Below are 18,815 nucleotides of genomic sequence, written 5' to 3' on the forward strand. Positions count from 1 at the left end.
GCCAAGACACTTTGATTCAGGCCCAGTGATACTGATTTTGGACTTCTGGCCTCCAAATCTGTAAGAAAATAAATTATTTTGTTTTAAGCTACCTAGTTTCTGGCAATTCATTACAGCAGCTACAAGAATTAATATAGAGTAGCTGCTAATGGGTATAGGATTTCCTTTTGCAATGATGAAAATTAAGATAGTGGTGACAGTTGAATAACTTTTTAAATATGAAAAAACACTCACATGTATACTTTAAAAGGGTGAATTTTATGTATGTGAATTATATTTCAATTTAAAAAGACAAAAAGGCCACAGGCTGGTGTGACCAGTACATCCCAAGAAATGATGCTGAACTCTCAAAGCCCCAAAACAGACCATGTATATGGAACAAGGCTTCAATAATTGGGATCATGGGAACAATGTAAGCTAATCTAACTAATAGAGTTAAGCCAGAATCAGGTGATTAATTTATAAGTTTACAGGAGGCATACTTTCCCAGGGATGGAATATTTATATTTTCCTGCAGAGTGGGCACTTTTCTGGTACCAAGGACTTAGCAGACAAAATCTGTTTTAAGTAGGGTGACCAAATATCCTGGTTTGACCACAACAGTCCCAGTTTCACCTGCTGCCCTCAAGTGTAGTTATTAATAGTGTTCCTTTTCAGTTTTAAAAGTGTGCCAATTTGGGTAACAACTTTTATGGTTACCCTCATTTTAAGGAATCAAGAGGTTAAGAGAGGGTCTTCCATGCAAGCCAGGTGGGCCCTGTCATGAATCTCTAGGTAACTAGGATCTCCTGCTGGAAAACTCACAAGAGAAAAATCCTGATACGACTTTTTCAGAGCATCCTTTTTTCCCTTCCAAACTTGCACAATACTCTTAAGATTGTATTATTCAGTGCTATTCAAATGACTGATTAATTTATATATTAAGGTAAAGAATGAGGAACAGACCTAGAATCAGGTAATTTACAAGTATAGGGAGCTTACATGGATAAGATTCAGATAGCCTGTGCCCATGTTTACTAAGTATTATGAACTCACAAGCTGAAAGCCACTATTATTTCTCATCATGTCAAACTGGCAGTAAAGTAATATTGCTGCATTAGAACTCCTGAGTCTGGAAAACAAAAACAATATAAAAAGGAAGCAGAATTTTTTTTAAGAGGGAGAAATTATTGATCTATGGAAACCTCCTAAGTGGTTCTACACATAATCATATATTCATGTTTGGTATATTTTGATGCTCATTATTTCAGTAGCTATAAAATGCAATGAATCAGTAGAACTAGAACTTATCCCTGTCCATAAGAAACTGAGAAACAGAGAAATGACACAGGAATAATTAAGAAAAGTTTGCACAGTTTAGAGTCTTGTGATTAAAAGAGAAAAAAATGGAGTGGGGAGGAGGGGCATTAAAGCGATGCTTGAGAGGAACTTTAGCAGAAAGCCATTCATTCAACAAGCTTGGTGAACCTATCCTGTGCCAGGTGCTGGTCTAGTTTCTGAGGATACACCAAAACAAAGTCCCTATCTTCAGGGAGCCAACATTCCAGTAAGGGCAATCAGAAAATAAATTTAGATAGATAGATGGATAATAGACAGAAATACAGATATACAGTGCTTCAGACAATTATAAATGCTATCAAAAAAATAAAGCAAGGACAGGGAGTACAGACATAGACTGATACTTGCATGATGTGGCTATGTTTATCTAGGGAAAGAGTACTTTAGCAAAGGGAACAGCAAACACAGAGGCTCTGAGATTGGACCATATTTAATACATTAAGTAACAGCCAATAGGTGAGCCACTGGAAAGGGAGAGAAGTTGGAGATAAGATCAAAGAATGAACCAGAGGTGATGGAAAAGAGCCAAGATCATGTAGGGCTATGTTGACCATTCTAAGTTCTTGGGCTTTTCTCTGAGTGTGATGGGCAGTCACTGGAAGGTTATGAGGGAGGATATGATCTGACTTTCATTTTAAAAGGATTACACTGGCTGCTGCATGAAGAACAGAATGTAGAGACTGATGGTGAAAGGAGGATGACAAGTTATAAAGATACTGGAATAATAGAGAAAAAGATGATGGTGCTATCAAACAGTAGACTGATACTGAGAGGTAAGATTCTGGATCAAAATCTTGTAGGTAAAACCCACAAAATTTGTTGATGCATTGGATTTGGAATCTTAAAGAAAGAAGGATGATGACACAAAAGGTGATGCTTAGCACATAGATCTATGAGAGAGAAATCTGGCAGAGGTCTGGGCTAGGTACAAAAATTCTGGAGTCTTCAGCATATAGTGTTATTTAAAACATAAGACTGAATGAGATCATGTATGGAATGAGATTGAGAAAAAAAGTCCTGGGACACACCTTCAGTTAAATATCAGGGAGATAAGAAGGAAACAGAAGAGGACATCAGGAAGGAACTCAGAGCCACTGAGAAAGGAGGCATCCTAGAATCCAAATGAAAAAATCATCTTGAAGTAGGGGGAAATGAACTCTGACAAATGCTAATAGATCACTGGATTAAGCAATGTGGAATTCACTGTTGACTTTGACGAGTAATTTCAAAAAAGAATGGAAAAAGAATTGGAGATCAAAATACAGACAACCCAGGAGAAATTTTTCTATAAGCACAAGCAGAAATAAAATAAGCAGGACAGGGATGTAGCATCATAAAATGGAGGTTTAATGAGAGGTGATATTACAATCAATATTTTTGCTGATGAGACGATCCAGAGACACAGAAAACGTAACAATCCTTCCTCAAACAACATCCTCGAATAAACAAGAGTACTTGGATTTAGTACAGAGGGTTTCACTTGAGCTAGAAAACAAATAATTCACCAACAGTAATGGGACAATACCTGAGATGTTATGGAGAAAGGCTGGAATGGTGAATAAATGGCTGTAGTAGCCAGTCCCCAATATGCCCACCATCCCCCACCTCCCACCAATGAATCCCGCTTCCTGGTATTCATACCTTATGTAGTCCTCGACCCCACCGTACCAGAGTTGGTCTGTAGTACCAATCGTATATGGCAGAACTGATGCTATGTCAATTTCAAAATTAGGTTATGAAAAGACTCCATGGCTTTGGTCCTCTTGGGTGCAGGCTCTCTCTTGGAACACTTTCTTTGGGGGAACCATGCCAGAATAGCCCCAGGGAGAGCTTCGCAGGGTAAGGAAATGAGACCTTTTGCCAACAGCCAAGTTAGTGAGTTTTAAGCAGATCATCCAAGCTAGCCAAGTCCTCAGAGAGTACAGACCCAGCCAAATTCTTATCTACAATCTTGAGGAGAGACCCTGAGCCAGATGTCTAACCTTCAGAAACTGCATTAGATAATAAACGTGATTTTAGGCTTCTGAATTTTAGGATAATTTGTTACACAGAAACAGATAACTAATCTCATTGAGGGATCTCACTGAGCTGTATTCTTAAATGTGTTGGGCAAGAATTGACCTGTAATCTCACCTACTGGCATGTAATGAGTTCAGATAGCCTCCCCTATCTAGTTGAATGCAATTACCTCACGAAATAGAGCCTTAAGAGAAAAGATATAGAAGGAAACTAACTCCATATAAACTTTTTTTTAAAAAAAAAATACACATTTCCTGTGAATGAACTACTTTAATTCATTAGCTGAAATCCTAGGGTATAAACTACATGACTTGGTCCATTTTAGCCCCCAAATATGGTAAAAGAAGTCAAAAAAATTTACAAAGCTTTAATTTCTCTGGTACTCTTATTCTCTTTTACCTTTCAGAAGATTGGGTGATAAAATGCCATCTTCCTCATTTTTTTAAGGAAGCAATTTAGAAAGCCCTGGAAATACCTGAATTTATCATATATATTCCAATTCCCTCAGGAAACACTGCCTAGATAGTAATATTCTAGCACAAGAGTGTAGAGAAGAGAAAAACTGAAGAAAAGAAGAAACAACCTTGGACCTTATTAAAAAAACCTCTCTCATCTTACCTCAGGTGTGCACTGAAACCTCTAAAGCACTTGAAATACTTCAGGCAGAAGGTCACAGCCTAGAGTCAACCAGAGAGAAGAATTAGGGATACTTACATTTTCCAGGGATAGTTTACATCACACTGTCTATCTGCCACTGCCATTTAGATGTTTATCAAGCATCTCACACTTAGCTGGAAAAAAGAGTTGAACTCCGTTTCCCAAAATCCTGTTCCTCCAATCTACTCTGAGTCAGTAAAAAAAACACTCTACCTTTGAACCACCCAAATCAAAATCCTGGAAATTACCCTTGGTCCCGGCTCTCAGGGGCTTCATCAAATTTGGGGAGGGGGGGCTGCACTGGAGTTGGGGCCGATTTTAAGTGCTTCCAAAGGCATTAATGGGTCTGGGCCGGCAGCGCGCGTTGTGGAGGCTTAAGATTTTTAAAAGCTTTAAGCACCTGAAGAGTCCACGTGAAGGATAGGGTACCAGGAAGGCAAGGGCATTAAGGTCCTAATTAGGCCCCTTCCCCGGGAGAGCAGGTGGGGAACGGCGGGGTAGTGGAGGGAGAAGCCGCGGTGAGGGGTGGAGAAGGGGAAGCAGGCCTTCAGGGCAGGAAAGGGGTCTGTATCCTGAGGGGAGGGAGTGAGAATGAGGGACGGAGAGAAAAGGTGAAAGAGACCCACCGGGGATCGCCACACAATCCCTTCGGAGCGCCGCGTCGCGGGGACAGACCCCTCAGGCTGCGCAGGACCCGGAGCGACACAGGACCCGCGGGGCTTTGCCTGCAGAATCCCTCCCGCTTCCCCGAAAAGAACGCTCGGGGCGATTCTAAGTGCGGAACCCGCCACCCCGGCGTCCCTACCGGTCCTGGTCCACGGCGCTCCCAACGACGCACAGAATTCGACACGCTCCCCTAGCGAAGCCCGCGGCAACAACTCCTCCTTGGGCCCCGGGCTCCGCAGACACCGCCCACGCCTCCGCACGCGCGCCCGCTGGGACCTCTGATTGGCTGCCAGGTCCCTGCGTGAGGCCTGGCGGGGGTGGAGTGCATGCGCGCGCTCTGGCGCCCCTGCCGGCTACCCAGTGCTGTGCAGTGTGGCAGCCGGGAGCAGGGAGAGCGGCAAAAACCCACAGTCCCTGGAAAGGTTTGGTGTGCTGAGGTTCATTCCCTTACAGAATACGTTTCCCATCCTAGAGTCCAGCTCTTATAACCCTTCCGTGTGTCACCTTTTCCATAAAAGAATTAGTGCATACCCCATGGTTAGGAAACTTGGCAATGCAACTGGGCCTTGACGCCTCCTCCCTTGAAATTGTATCTGGGGGCGAATCCAATCCAGCCCACTGCCTGGTTTTGCACACCTTGCAGATAGTTAAGAGGGGTGTTTACAATTTTAAGTCGTTGGGGGGGGGGGCGGAATTGAAAGTACTACATTATTTTGTTGACGTGAACATTATGAAATTTAAATTTGGGTCGATAAATAAGTTTTTATTGGAACACAGACGTCCATTCATTTCGGTATTGTATGGCTGATTTTCTGCTACAGCATCAGAGTTGGTTAATTACAACAGAGACTGTGTTTACTGCTGTCAAAGCCTAAAATAGTTACTTCCTGGCTCTTTATAGGCAAAGTTTGCAGGTTGTGGGCTAATTTGTACTTTTTCTTCTTTAATTTATTGCCCAGTTATTCCAAAAGTTTGTGTCAATAATCTTGTGAAAGAACCGGCTTTTGGTTTTGTTAATCTTCTGTAAAGCTATTTTCTTCTCTATTTCATTATTTTTCCCCATTTTTTATTATTTTCTTCCTTCTAGACCCCTGTGGGTTTGCTTTGTTGCTATTCTTTACAACTTTTGGCATGAATGCCTAACTCATTGTTTATAAACCCCTCCCCCTGTGTTTAATGCTATATATGTCCCTTTAAGTACTAATTTAGCGTTATTCACAACTTTTGACTGTAATATGTTCATTGTCATTCAATTCCATGTATTTGTTTATTTCCCTAGTGATTCTCTTTTATCACCAGGGTTTTGTGGTAATATGTTAATTTCCAAATCTGTGGGCATTTTTAAAGCTGTTCCTTTATCAATTTCTAATTTTGTTGTATTATGGTCAGATCAAACAATCTAACTATAATTGATACTTTGCATTTGAAGATTTCTGTTCATAATCAAAATTAAGAGATCAGAGATTTAAAGAAGATATTTGCAATGTCTAAAATGCATATATGTGAAATGATCTCCTTAGGCATAATAATATTGGTATATAACTATTAACTAAGGCTTCATCCAGATTTCACTGGTTTTTCCATTAATGCCCTTTGTTCCAGTATTCCATCCAGGATACCACAACATATTTAGCCATCACTTCCTTTGGCTTACTCTGGTGTGTGACAGTTTCTCAGACTTTGCTTGTTTTTCATGACCTTAGCAATTTTAAGGAGTAACTATTGGTCAGGTATTTCAATTTGCCTGCTGTTTTTCTCACCATCACTCTGAGGTTATGGGTTTTTAGGAATACCACAGAAGTGATGAGTCCTCATCACTTCATAGCAGGGATACGTGCTATCAACCTTATTTATCACTGGAGCATTTGCCTTGAACAACCTGTCAAGGGTTTACAAGTTTCTCCACTGTAGAGTTATTGTCTCCTATTCATACTCTGGTCCTTGGAAGCAAGTTACTAACTCCAAACTACACTAGTTTGTAGTTACTAACTACAAACTAATGGAGCGGAGTTGGAAGTGGGGGAGGAGGGGAGTTAAATTCTACCATATTGGGGTGAGTGTATCTACATAAATTATTTTGGATTCTTTTGTGAGGAAGATCAAAGTTAAATAAACTTGAAAATACAGTACATAAGTCAAACAAGCCACAGCTCATGAGATCAAGTCAAATGTGTTTATATTTGTTATATTGGACAGTGCAAATACAGAACATTTCCATCATCTCAGAAAGTTTTCTAGATGGCAGTGATTTGATTTTTTGACCTTCTTTTAAAACATGTGCGTTGACTCATTCCCATATATTTTTCAGTTCTAAATATTTTGTTTTCTCCAATGATTTCTTGGTGGATCTATGGATTATTTAGAACAAAGACCAGAACTAGAATGGGGATAACAAGGAGCCTTAAGCACAAAATTAAGGAGCCACCTACTCTCATGTTTGTGAAAGTTCAGAGACAGATGGCACTTTGCACCATAGATCCCTTTCTTGCCTTACCCTCTTCCCAGCTCTTTTTAAAAATATATTGCTTAATTTCAAAACTATTGGGGTTTTTTTCAAGTTATCTGTTGTTGGTTACTAGTTCGCTGCAGTTGTGGGTAGCTACAACAAGCCATACAGCTAATATCATAATTAATGGTGATCTACTGACATGGATTTAAGAATAAGACACAGAGGTCTGCTATAAACAGTTCAAGTCAACAAATCATTTGGGATCACCAAGACAATTTAAGACCAAAGCTGGAGCACTTAAACTCCCAGATACACATATTTAAGGTAATGTGGAATTATCACAAGGATAGACTATTGGACAAATGGAATAGAATAAAACCCAGAAATACATTATAGTCACTTACCTAGTTCACACAAAGGCTTTGCTGCAATGCGGAGTGGGGTGGGGTGGGGAGGGTGGTCTCTTTAGTAAATGGTGCTGGTTAATCTGGATATACATATGGGAAAATATTAACCTTGATGCCTTAATTTCTCACACCTTAAAGAACACATGAATTTGAGATGGATCATAGACCTAAATGTAAAAAGTTAGGCAGTAAAACTTCTACAAGAAAACATAGCTGGAATATTTTAAATTTCTTAAAAAGACACACAAAGCACCACCCATAATGTATATATGCATACTCATGAAACCACCACCAGATCAAGACACGGGACATTTCAGTGCCCCAGCATTTGCCTCACACCACTCCCAACTGAAAATTTAGTTAAAAAAAAAAAATTCAAGTCGAAACAGGCACTAAATGAGACACCACTACAACTTCAAGAGAATGGCTCTAATTAAAAGGGCTGACACTAGTGTTGAAAAGGCTCTGTTTCAATGGAACTGTCACTATGGCTGGTGGGAATAAAAATCATTTCAATTACTTTTGAAAAATATTTTATAGTAGCTACACTTTATTTGCAGTTCCAGCACTTCTTCTCATAACTATATATACCCAAGTAAAAATGAGTCCATGTGCCCACCAAAAGGTGCACAAAAATATTCATAGTAACTTCATTAAAAACAGCCAAAGAAACAGCCTAAAAGTCCATCAACAGTAAAAGGGATATATAAAACTATACCACATTCATTTAATGGAAATCCATAAAGCCATGAACAGGAATACATTACTGCCACACATATCTAGGATGCATCTCACAGACATTATTTAAGAAGAGGCAAAGGCAAGAGACACTGTGTGATTCCATTTATTTAAAGTTAAAAAACAGACAAAACTAACTTATGGGGTGCAGGTTTAATAAGTGTTACTTAGGGGGAAGGTAACTGGAAGGGTGTATGAAGGAAACTTTGGGCTACTTCTTGAAACCAGACAGCTGAAGAATTGTCAACAGAAAACCCACATTTGATGACATTGCTTGTGAGCATTAACAACCAAGATTTACAGATGGCCTAGCCTAGCTTTTGTCTTTCATAATTCCTGTAAATGGGCACAGAATATAATTGTCAGCCAGTAACTGTGTGCAAGGGAGTCTGGAAAATCTAGTGTTCATGGCCATTCTCTTTCTGGTTCTAGCAGGTGACAATCTAGGGTCAGTTATTGTGACTGATGCTGACTGACAATAATGGATGCTGCATCTCTTGATCCTGGCTGAACTGAAGTTTGAATAATAACCTTTGTTTCAGGAGGCAACCCTTCCGGTTGCTCTGGCTTTTTAAATGTTTGACAATCCTTAGTTCTGTGCTCCATTTTCTCCTCCAAAGTAAAAAACTATACCTGGCGCTTGGAACACTGAAAGACTCTCTGGTTCCAATGCCACCAAAAATCATTCACCTATGATATTTTTGTTTGGAAAATTTTCAGACAAAATGGACACAGCAAATTTTTGGTTTTTTAATTCCATGCTGTAAAATGCATTTCTACATCAGCAAAGGTTGACGGTCTGTAATTGCAAACCTTGCACATGTAAGGCATTTCACCAGGTTTATGATTGTCCTTCATGTGTTGTAAGAGAATCTGATCTGTTTCAAATGACAATTCACAGATTTTACAAACAGTGGAGGGTCCCTGGGGGATGTGCAAACTTTCAGTGTGACACTGCAGCTGGAAGGGAGTGGGAAACTGTGGTGGCAGAGCTGGCCTGTGGTGTGGCTTTCCCAGCTGTCACTCCTCTGCTTCTCAAGTTCCAAATTGTGCTTCATGTGGTTTATAAACTTAACATTTTTTATAACTTTCAAGCAGCTGAGGCATTTAAAGTTTGTGTGAGTGTTCTGTTCTGGCTGTCCATCTCCTTTATGTTGTCCATAGTAAAAGTCATGAAGTAACATGATCATATTTCCTTTCTTGGAATCCACAGTCTTGTTCTGGCTTCTTATGCTCAAAAAGTCTGTTTTATCCAGTCTTTCAAAGCTATTTGCTCTGTCTGGAGTCATAAGGTCCAAATGTGTCTTGTCATTTGCATATACATGCTCATGGAATCAAGTTCCTTTTTGTTCTTGGTTTAATAAATTAGGAACACATTTTGCGTGTACCAGCATTCACTGAAGGAAAGATACCTGAAAGGGTATTTGAAGAATGTTCCCCTGGGATTCCATCACTTAGTTTAGGCCTTTTGGTGTTTCCACTGTTTACAACAGAAGAGGAAAGTCACTTTGAATCACAAGGACTTTCATCTTTGCCTTTTATAGAAAAAGCAGCTCCAACTACTTGCTGAGTCCATGGTGAGGGCAAATCTGACTTGTGGCGGGCTCCTTTTAAAACTAGGTTTAGACGAATGCTCCATAATAATAGGAGATCTGTTGCTTTTGATTCAGGTTGAGTAACAGGCAATTTGGTCACTGCTTTTGATGTCGGGGTCACAGCATTTGCAGATTTTGATGCATGAGTGGTCTCTTGACTCATGTGGCCTTTCTTTCTTTTTGAACATAAGCCCAGGGTAACTCTGTTCAAAATATTTAAAATGATGGCTTTTCCATTTGAAATCACCCTGACAAAGAGAATTTCAGCACCTTCACTTTCATGTTCCATCCAAACAAAACTCAGCATCTTCATCATCTTCGCATTTGGATTCTTTTCCATTCTTCATCTGTGCTGCTGGCTCCTGTTCTTTCTCACATAAGAGATTTGCTATTTTACATTTTTTTTTTTTTTTGCTTGAAGCTAGTGGTCCTTTCAACTTCCAGGGCTTGCTTTCTATAAATTGCCACCTAAGGCCAACCACATGACATAAGTCAGTATTTATTTGAAAAGAGAAAAATCATTGCCCTATTTAATTTAGAGCATTCATCTAAACCTGGTTGTTGTAATACCCCAAAACACTGAGATTAACTATTAACATCCTTGTTGTACACTTGAGGAAACCACAATGAAGACTTTTAAGTGACAGCTTGTTAGAGGTTGAGCCAGGATTAGAAACCCAGTTTTGTCTGATTCCAGCATCAGAGCTTGAGTTACAGATTGTGGTTCTTTCTATAAAACACTAGATAAAATTGCTAAGCATAAGTCACAGAGGAAGGTCCACTTGTAAAGTACTAAGCCCAGTTCCTAGTATAGCATTTGCTCTCAGACTCACTTAGGTTCTCACCCAGCCTCATATCTTCACTACCTATTTGCTTATAATTCAAATTGTACCTCTCAAGCCATTCCAGCCACCCAAGGCCCTGGAATGTAAGATAAACTGCTCAGCATCCCTTCTTGCAGGGCAGGAACTAGGGTGAAAGAGTGAGTCATCTGGCACAAAAAAGTGAAGGACCTTACCCTCAGTTATCTCCTATCCCCCCACCCTACCCAGCCCATGAATGCCCACCTTCTCTCTCTTGGAAAACCTCCCTTGACTGCCTCTGGGCTCTGTGAACGCCCTTCTCTTTTGCCTTGGACCCTGCTCTGTCCCCCCATGCTTCCTGCTGTCAGCTTTTGTACTCCAGACTTTGCAGGGACCTCAGAGTTCTCCTAGTGGCCCCAACTCTGACAACCCTCTTCTTGGCCAAGTGGTAGCCAGATAACACCAAAGTAAGGGCCACCCTCTCAGGACACAGACCACATAAAGTTGGGCACATGAGAACACCCAGGAAGCAAAGGATCTGGGAAAGAAGCACAATTTTAAAGAGTCTCAAGGAATCTTGCAATATATACTCAGAATTTGGGGAAGGAGAGAAGATAAATACTTGTAACTGAATGACTACCTTTACCAAGAAGACCCTCTCTTCATGTCCAAAAGAGTCAACATAATTGCAAGCAAAATTTATAATGGCCTACTTTGCAAAAATGGAAAAGTCAATTATCAAATTTTTTTTGGAATGGTAAGGGCCCAGAATAGCCAAATATGTCTTGAAAAGGAAGAAAGTTGGAGGACTCATGCTTCCTGACTTTAAAGTGTGTTACACAACTATAGTGGTCAAAACAGCATGGTACTGGCAAAAAGACAGATATGCTGACCAAGGCAATTCAATTGAGTGTTGAGATATACACCTCCACATCTATGGCCAATTTATCTTTGGCAAGGCTACCAAGTACCTCAGTTGGGAAAGAACAGTCTCTTCAACAAATGGTGCTGGGAGAGCTGGATACCTATATGCAAAAAATGAACAAGGACCCCTATCTCACACCTTATAGAAAAATTAACTCCTCATGAATCAAAGACCTAAATATAAGAACCAGGATTATAAAACTCTGAGAAGAAAATGTAAGGAAGCATCTTCAAGATCCTGTGATAGGCAGTAAAAGAAATGATAGATAAATTGGACCCCCTCAAAATTAAAAACTTTTGTGCTTTAAAGGGGTTGTCAAGAAAGTAAAAAGGCAACCTAGTCAATGGGAGAAAATATTTGGAAACCACATATCCAATAAGGATTTAATATCCATAATAAAAAGAAAATCCTACAACTTGACAATAAAAAGACAAGCCCAGTTTAAAAATGGGCAAAGACTTGAATAGACATTTTTTTCTAAAGGAAATACAAAAAGCATATGAAAAAAATGCTCAACTTCACTAGCTATTAGGGACATGCAAATCAAATCTACAGTGAGACATCATTTGACACCTACTAGAATGGACATTTAAAAAAAAAACAAAACTACAAGTGTTGGAGAGGAAGTGGAGAAATAGGAACAATCATTCACTGCTGGTAGGAATATAAAAGATGTAGTCACTGTGGAAGGCAGTTTGGAAGACAGTTCGGCAATTCCTCAGGAAGCTTCCTCAGGAAGACAGTTTGGAAGACAGTTTGGCAATTCCTCAGGAAGCTAAGTATATGATCCAGCAATTCCACTGCTAGGTATATACCCAGAAGAAATGAAAACAGGGACTCAAACAGACATTTGCATACCAATGTTGGTAGCACATTATTCACTGTTGACAAAGGATGGAAGCAACCCAAGTGTCTATCAGCCAATGAAGGGATAAACAAAATGTGGTATATACATACAATGGAATACTATTTAGCTGTAGGAAGGAATGAAGTCCTAATGCATGCAACAACATGGATGAACCTTGAGAACCTTATGTTGAGTGAAATAAACAGACGTAAAAGAACAAATATAGTATAATCTCACTGATAACTAATTATAATAAACAAATTCATAGAGTCAGAATCTAGAATATAGATTGTTGGGATAGAATGGGGCAGAGAAAAGGAGTTGATGCTTAATTTGTACAGAATTTCTATTTAGGTTGATTGTTAAGATTTGGAAATGGATGGTGGTGATGGTAACACTTAAACAGCACTGAATTTTATATGTGAATGTTAAAAGGGGAAGTTTTGGGTTGTGTGTGTTGCTAGAAGGAAAGTTAGAAGATAAAACATGGGACTGTATAACAGTAAGCTGTTATGGATGATGGACTGTGGTTAACACTACAAACATAAGAATGTTCTATCATCAATTGTAAGAAATGTATGACACTATTACAAGGTGTTAAGAATAAGGTGATATATGGGTAAAATACACCTAATATAAATCATGGACTAAAGCAGCAGTACTATTTTAATATTCTTTCAGCATTTGTAACAAAGGTACCACACCAATGCAAAGTGTCAATAATATAGGGGTATATGGGAACACTGTATTTTTTACACAACTCTTCTGTAAACCTACAACCTCTCCAATTTCAAAAAATAATAATAAAAAATACATTATGCTAAGTGAAAGAAACCAGACATAAAATACTATATATTGGATGATTCCATTTATATAAGATGAATAAAATTATACAGCCAAATTAGATTGGTGGCTATGTAGGCTTGGGGAAGGATAGAGGGATCGAGAGGTGAATGCTAAGGGGTATGTGGTTTTTCTTTTTGGAGTAATGACAATGTTCTAAAAGTGATTGTAGTGGTAAATGCACAACTCTGATTATACTAAAAGCCATTGATTGTACACTTTGGGTGGATCATATGGCATGTGAATATATCTCAATATAACTGCTTGAAAAGAAAAAATTGAAGGAGGCACGGGTTCAACATCTCTGAGTGAGCACCTCTTAAATGTTGAGTCCTAGATGCCTCACTCCCTTCCTCCTAGCCCCAGACCCAACTGTACCCTCTTGGATAGCTAAGATTTCTAAGCAACCTTAACAAAACTTAATTCTAGACATTCTTCTAAAACCTCTGCTCCTCTTGAGCATTCCCTTTTTTATAAACCCATTCTTTTACTCAGTTTACAAACTTTGGTCATCTTTCCTTCAAACATGTCAAAAGAAATAAAACAAAATAGTTACTATGGCTAAGAGATTTTAAATGGAGTTGGGAGATTATTCTTGGGCAAATATCAACCAGATATCATAAACTGCCAAAGTATGAAAAGCCTCAAGCAACAATGTTCCTCAAAACCCAAGGACATCTGGACCATAAAACAAACCACAAGACAAAGGACTCAGTTAACTATCTAACCTGAAGGACAATTGGAGCACCCCATATATCCACCAACCATAACCAACTTGTCTAATCGTTTCCTTTAAAAACCCTTGCCTGGAAATGCCAAGGCAGGACATGATTTTGGTTGCTACCTGAATGTGTGCTCCCCAAACTATGATTCTAAGATGCCAAATAAATGCCTTTGTTGCCTTGCAGCTTAATTTATTATTTCTCAGTTGACAAACCTTATAGGCAATCAATTAGCAAGCCCGTATTCTATCTCTTCTAAAGGTATCCAGAATCAGACCATTCCTTTCTACCTGTGTTGCCACTTCCCCGATGGAAGGCACCTGTTCTCTCCCTGAATCACTGCAGATGTTTCCAGCCTCTTTTGTCAGAACTTCCCACATCAGCCCCAATGCTCCTGATAAGAGATATATAGCTGAGCTGGCATTCACTCTTTCCTTTAAACATCTCCAGTGGCTTCCCATCTCACTCATAGGAAGACATCAGTGGACTTAAAATGTTCAATATGGCCTTAGGCCATGTGCCCATACCCATCTATTTTACAGCCACTCACACACTCCACTAAAGCCACCATGAGCTCTGTGAGTCTGGGACTCATCAGGCCGGTTACTTTCTGATGGCTTTTGTTGAACCCCCTTGCTTTGCATGCTCTTTCCCCAGACACCGCCATCCTGGACCCTGGATTCCTTCAGGCCCAATCTCTTTCAGCAAAGCTTTCCTGACCACACTATCAAAAAGTGCAATCTTCCCCAAATTTCATGCTGTATTCACCCAGGTAGGCTATTTTAATTTTTTATATTTTTTATTGTGAAATACGTATATGGAACAGTGACAACTTTCAAAGTACAATTTAACAAGTGTTAGCAAATTTCAAAGACTGTTATGGGTTACAGTTTCACAGTTTCAGTTATTGCCTTCTAGCTATTTCAGTTATTTCCTTATTATGAAATATAGCATATATACAGAAAGGTGATAACTTTCAAAGTACAATTTAATGAGTAGCTATAGAGCAAATTTCAAAGAATGTTGTGGGTCACAGTTCCACAGTTTCAGTTATTTCCTTCTAGTTATTCTAATACCCTAGCATCTACAAGAATGTTCATATAAAGTTTCAGTATTCATAATCCTTTCTTAAATCCTATCTTGTCTGTTGTTAACCCTTCCTCTCATTTAATCACTTTCTTAATCTTCAGGGATGTCTAGACAATGACCATCCTGACCAGTTCATATTGAAAAGGGGTGTCAACATTATGGGGAAGGGGGCTGCATCTGGTTCATATTCTCAAAGAGGCTGTTGTCTCTGGGTTTGGGGACTTAACTGGCATAGGAACACTCTGGGGGATTTAAGTTTCAGAAAAAATAAACTTAGTGAATGAAACTTTATTATAGAGTCTCAGATAGGGACCTAGGTATTTCAGGACTACTGTTGATTAAGGCTTGGCATACTGTGAACATTTGGAATATCTCAACTAGCTATCTTTCAACTTAGCATTTATCATCACACATGATAAATAAAATCTAGTAGGCCCAACTGGAGGTGCCTGTGATAAGCCCCATGTTAGCAAAACCAAAATCTAAGTTTCTATTCCCAGAAAACTGAATTTAGGTCATCCAATCAGTTATCTCCATCTCCCTAATCTTAGGTCAGCTAACTTTCTCATTGCTAAGCAACTGCCTGCACTAACCATATTAGGAAACGTAGTCTGCATTAACCAGTGAAGATTTCCTCCTAATATACTCCCTTTTTCTGTCTATAACAGACTGTTGCACTCTATGATCAGCAGAATACCTCTCTACTTTGAGGCAATTGGAACCTCCCTGATTCATGAATTGATTGAATAAAAGTCTCTAAAATCTAGCCAAATCTTGCTCAAGTTCTTATTTTAACACACATTATATAAAATATACTTGCTTCTTTTTTATTTCTACCCATTGGACTGTAAGCTCCATGAGGGCAGGGACTTGTGTTTTGTTCACTGTTGTACCCCCAGCTTCTAGGACAATGCTCACCATAGTGTAGGTGCTCAGCATTTGTTACATAAGTAAATAGTAGCTGTTTTTAATATGATCATTTTTGGGTACAACAGGGTCAAATCCACTAATTCCAGGATCTCCAGCATTCAATGGAATTCAAAATCTAAATGATTTCTTCCTGCCAGGCAATGGAGAAATTAAGCCAGGATGTATGTTGGTGTGTGTATATATAATTGAAAGAGAAGTTTGGTAAAATAATACCCTCACTACATGGGATATACTCTATCTTCTATGCCATTAACAGATTTCATTGATTTTAAGGGGTCTGCTTATATTCACAATTTCATATTTACATTTTAAGATCTCTGAAGTCAGATTATATCTCCTCAATAGCATTTCATTGGTTTGTTTGGCAGGATGTATTCTTTTTATTTTATAGCAAGCCCAAAAATAATGCATTTTATAATTGATGGCATCTTAGAGTCAATGAAATCACTTCTTCCTTTTTCTAAGTTGACTGCAGCTTAGAAATTGATTTAACAGTTCACTGGTGGGATGCTAGCTGCATTTTGGCAAAAACTGGTTTAAGGCAGTGTGCTGCTTTGAAGCTGTTGTACCTCAGAGGAGACGATATTCTTTTAATTCCTTCTTATGGGGCAGACCTGTTGTTGGTGGGATGGACTTTTTGATTAGGTTCTTTCCATGGGGATGTGACCCAGTCCATTCAAGGTAGGTCTTAATCCCCTTGCTGGAGTTATTTATGAGAGAATAAAAGGCAAATGAAACTCAGAGACCAGAGAAAGACGTTTTGGAGATATTTTGGAGACAGCCATTGAAACTACAACCAGGAGAAAAGTTAAGAGATGAAATCCAGAGTTTGTCCCAGAGAGAAAATGACCTGGGAGATGCAAGAAGGACCCACAAGAACTGAGAGAAAGCCATTGAAGCCAGAGCCCATGAGAGAAGGACCAGCAGATGTCACCAAGTGCCTTTTCATGTGACAGAGGAATTCCAGATGCCAGCAGCCTTTCCTCCAAGAAGGTTATCTACCTCTTGATGCCTTAATTTGGATGTTTTCATGGCCTTAGAATTGTAAATTGTAACTTAATAAATCCCCATTCCTAAAAGCCAACCCATTTTCTGGTATATTGCATTTCCAGCAGCTCGAGCAAAAACCAAAATAGGCATGAATTAGCAAATCAGCCTGCCCTGTTTTTGTAGACTAGGAAGCTAAGAATGAAACTTTTACGTTACTAACTTTTTAAATGTTTTTTACATTGTGAAGGTTTTTTGTTTGTTTTTTTACATTTTTGAAAACACTTTATTATTTTTGAATTTGGAAAAATTAACAAAAGAAGAATATTTCGTGACACATGTAAATTAAATGAAATTCAAATTTCAATGTTGTAAAAAGAAATTTTTAAAAAAATAGTTATTATGGCTTAGAGATTTAAAATGGAATCAGGAGGTCATTCTGGAGATTACTCTCGGGCAAATGTCAGCCAGATATCACAAACTGCCCAAATACGCAAAGCATCAAGCAACAATGGTCCTCAAACCCAGAGGACATCTGGACTGTAAAACAAAACACAAGATAAAGAACTCAGCTATCTATCTAACCTGAAAGACAAAGAGAACACCCCAAATATCCACTAACAACAAACAATTTGTCTAGTCTGCTTTTCCTTTAAAAAACCCTTGCCTGGAAATGCCAAGACAGGACATGTTTTTGGTTGCTACCTAAATCTATGCTCCCCAAATTGCATTTCTAAGACCCCGACTAAATGCCTTTGTTCCCTTGCAGCTCAGCTTGTTATTTCTTAGTTGACAATATCTTAAATAAAGTTTTATTATAATACAGCTGTGATCATTGGTTTACTGCTCTCTGTGGCTACTTTCACACTGCTCCACTCCTGCAGAGTTAAAGTATTTGCAACACTGGTATGACCTGCATAGCCTACAATATTTACTATTTGGCCCTTTCTGAATCTGCCCCTGGTTTAAGAGAAGCAGCATGGAGGACAGCAAATTTCTTAGCTCACCAGTTCCTGAACTCCAGAGAACTAAACCTTACCTGTGTCCAGTCCTGGAGCAGCTTGATGGCAAGTCCCACTCCTTGGATGGATGGATGGGTGGTGTGCACTTAACCCCCCAGCATTTTTTATGCAGCAGCCCACTCCCTTCTTAAGCCATTTCCCTGGGCCCAAGATGATATCCTGGCTGCACTGGTGCCTCTCACTATCTCCCTGCCCACATACCCCACACCTCCTTGTCCTTGGTCCCCTTCCCCTCCCTCACCTTCTAGATGGAATCTTGGACTTTCCCTCCCACCTCCCTTACTGTCCTTTGCATTCTGCTCCTCCAGGGAAGGGAGGGCTTCAAGCTTCCCATGAAAGGCAAGAAATAAATTTATTCCAGGTCAATGCTGGGTTTTGCCTTTTTAAATATTTTATTATGATACCATATATGCAACATGAAATTTCTCATTTGACCACTTTGAAGTACACAGTTTAGCAGTGTTAGTTACATGTTCAATACTGTGCTACCATCAACACCATGTTTGTAAATTGGGACTGTTCTGAAAAAGTCCTATAAAGGTTTTCCCAGTTGAAGTTTTCGTAGTATCTCTAACATGCTTGTAAGTCAATGAAGTGTTTAGATCAGGATTTGTAAACTCAAATGCTTGTAAGAGCCAAGCCAGAAAAGCAACATTGCAAGGAAATGATTAGGTATAGGAGAAAGAGGCCCTAAGAAAACAGAATTGTTGAGGGGCCATCCAAATGATGCTACTTGATTTCACTTCATTTCTGCCATGGGGCAACGCCAAATTTGTTG

General features: G+C 39.3%; 1 protein-coding gene and 1 pseudogene across 3 annotated transcripts in view; both read right to left on the reverse strand.

The window, feature by feature from the left end:
• Positions 1 to 4,870, reverse strand: part of ZNF280B (zinc finger protein 280B) — a 36,854-nt gene extending 31,984 nt beyond the window's left edge. For 2 of the 3 annotated variants that reach the window (XM_037823716.1, XM_037823717.1), the window contains exons 1-2: positions 4,641 to 4,825; positions 3,976 to 4,034 (exon numbers count right to left, since the gene is read on the reverse strand). The gene's annotated coding sequence lies outside the window, so the exon portion shown is untranslated. Of the gene's footprint in view, positions 1 to 3,975; positions 4,035 to 4,640 lie in introns of all 3 variants that reach the window. The other variant, XM_037823718.1, reaches the window with a different exon arrangement.
• A 3,717-nt stretch (positions 4,871 to 8,587) lies between these two features.
• LOC119525014 lies at positions 8,588 to 14,676 on the reverse strand (annotated as a pseudogene).
• Between the last annotated feature and the right edge of the window lie 4,139 nt (positions 14,677 to 18,815).

Source organism: Choloepus didactylus, assembly GCF_015220235.1.
Source record: "Choloepus didactylus isolate mChoDid1 chromosome 23 unlocalized genomic scaffold, mChoDid1.pri SUPER_23_unloc3, whole genome shotgun sequence".
NCBI classification, from domain to species: Eukaryota; Metazoa; Chordata; class Mammalia; order Pilosa; family Megalonychidae; genus Choloepus; species Choloepus didactylus.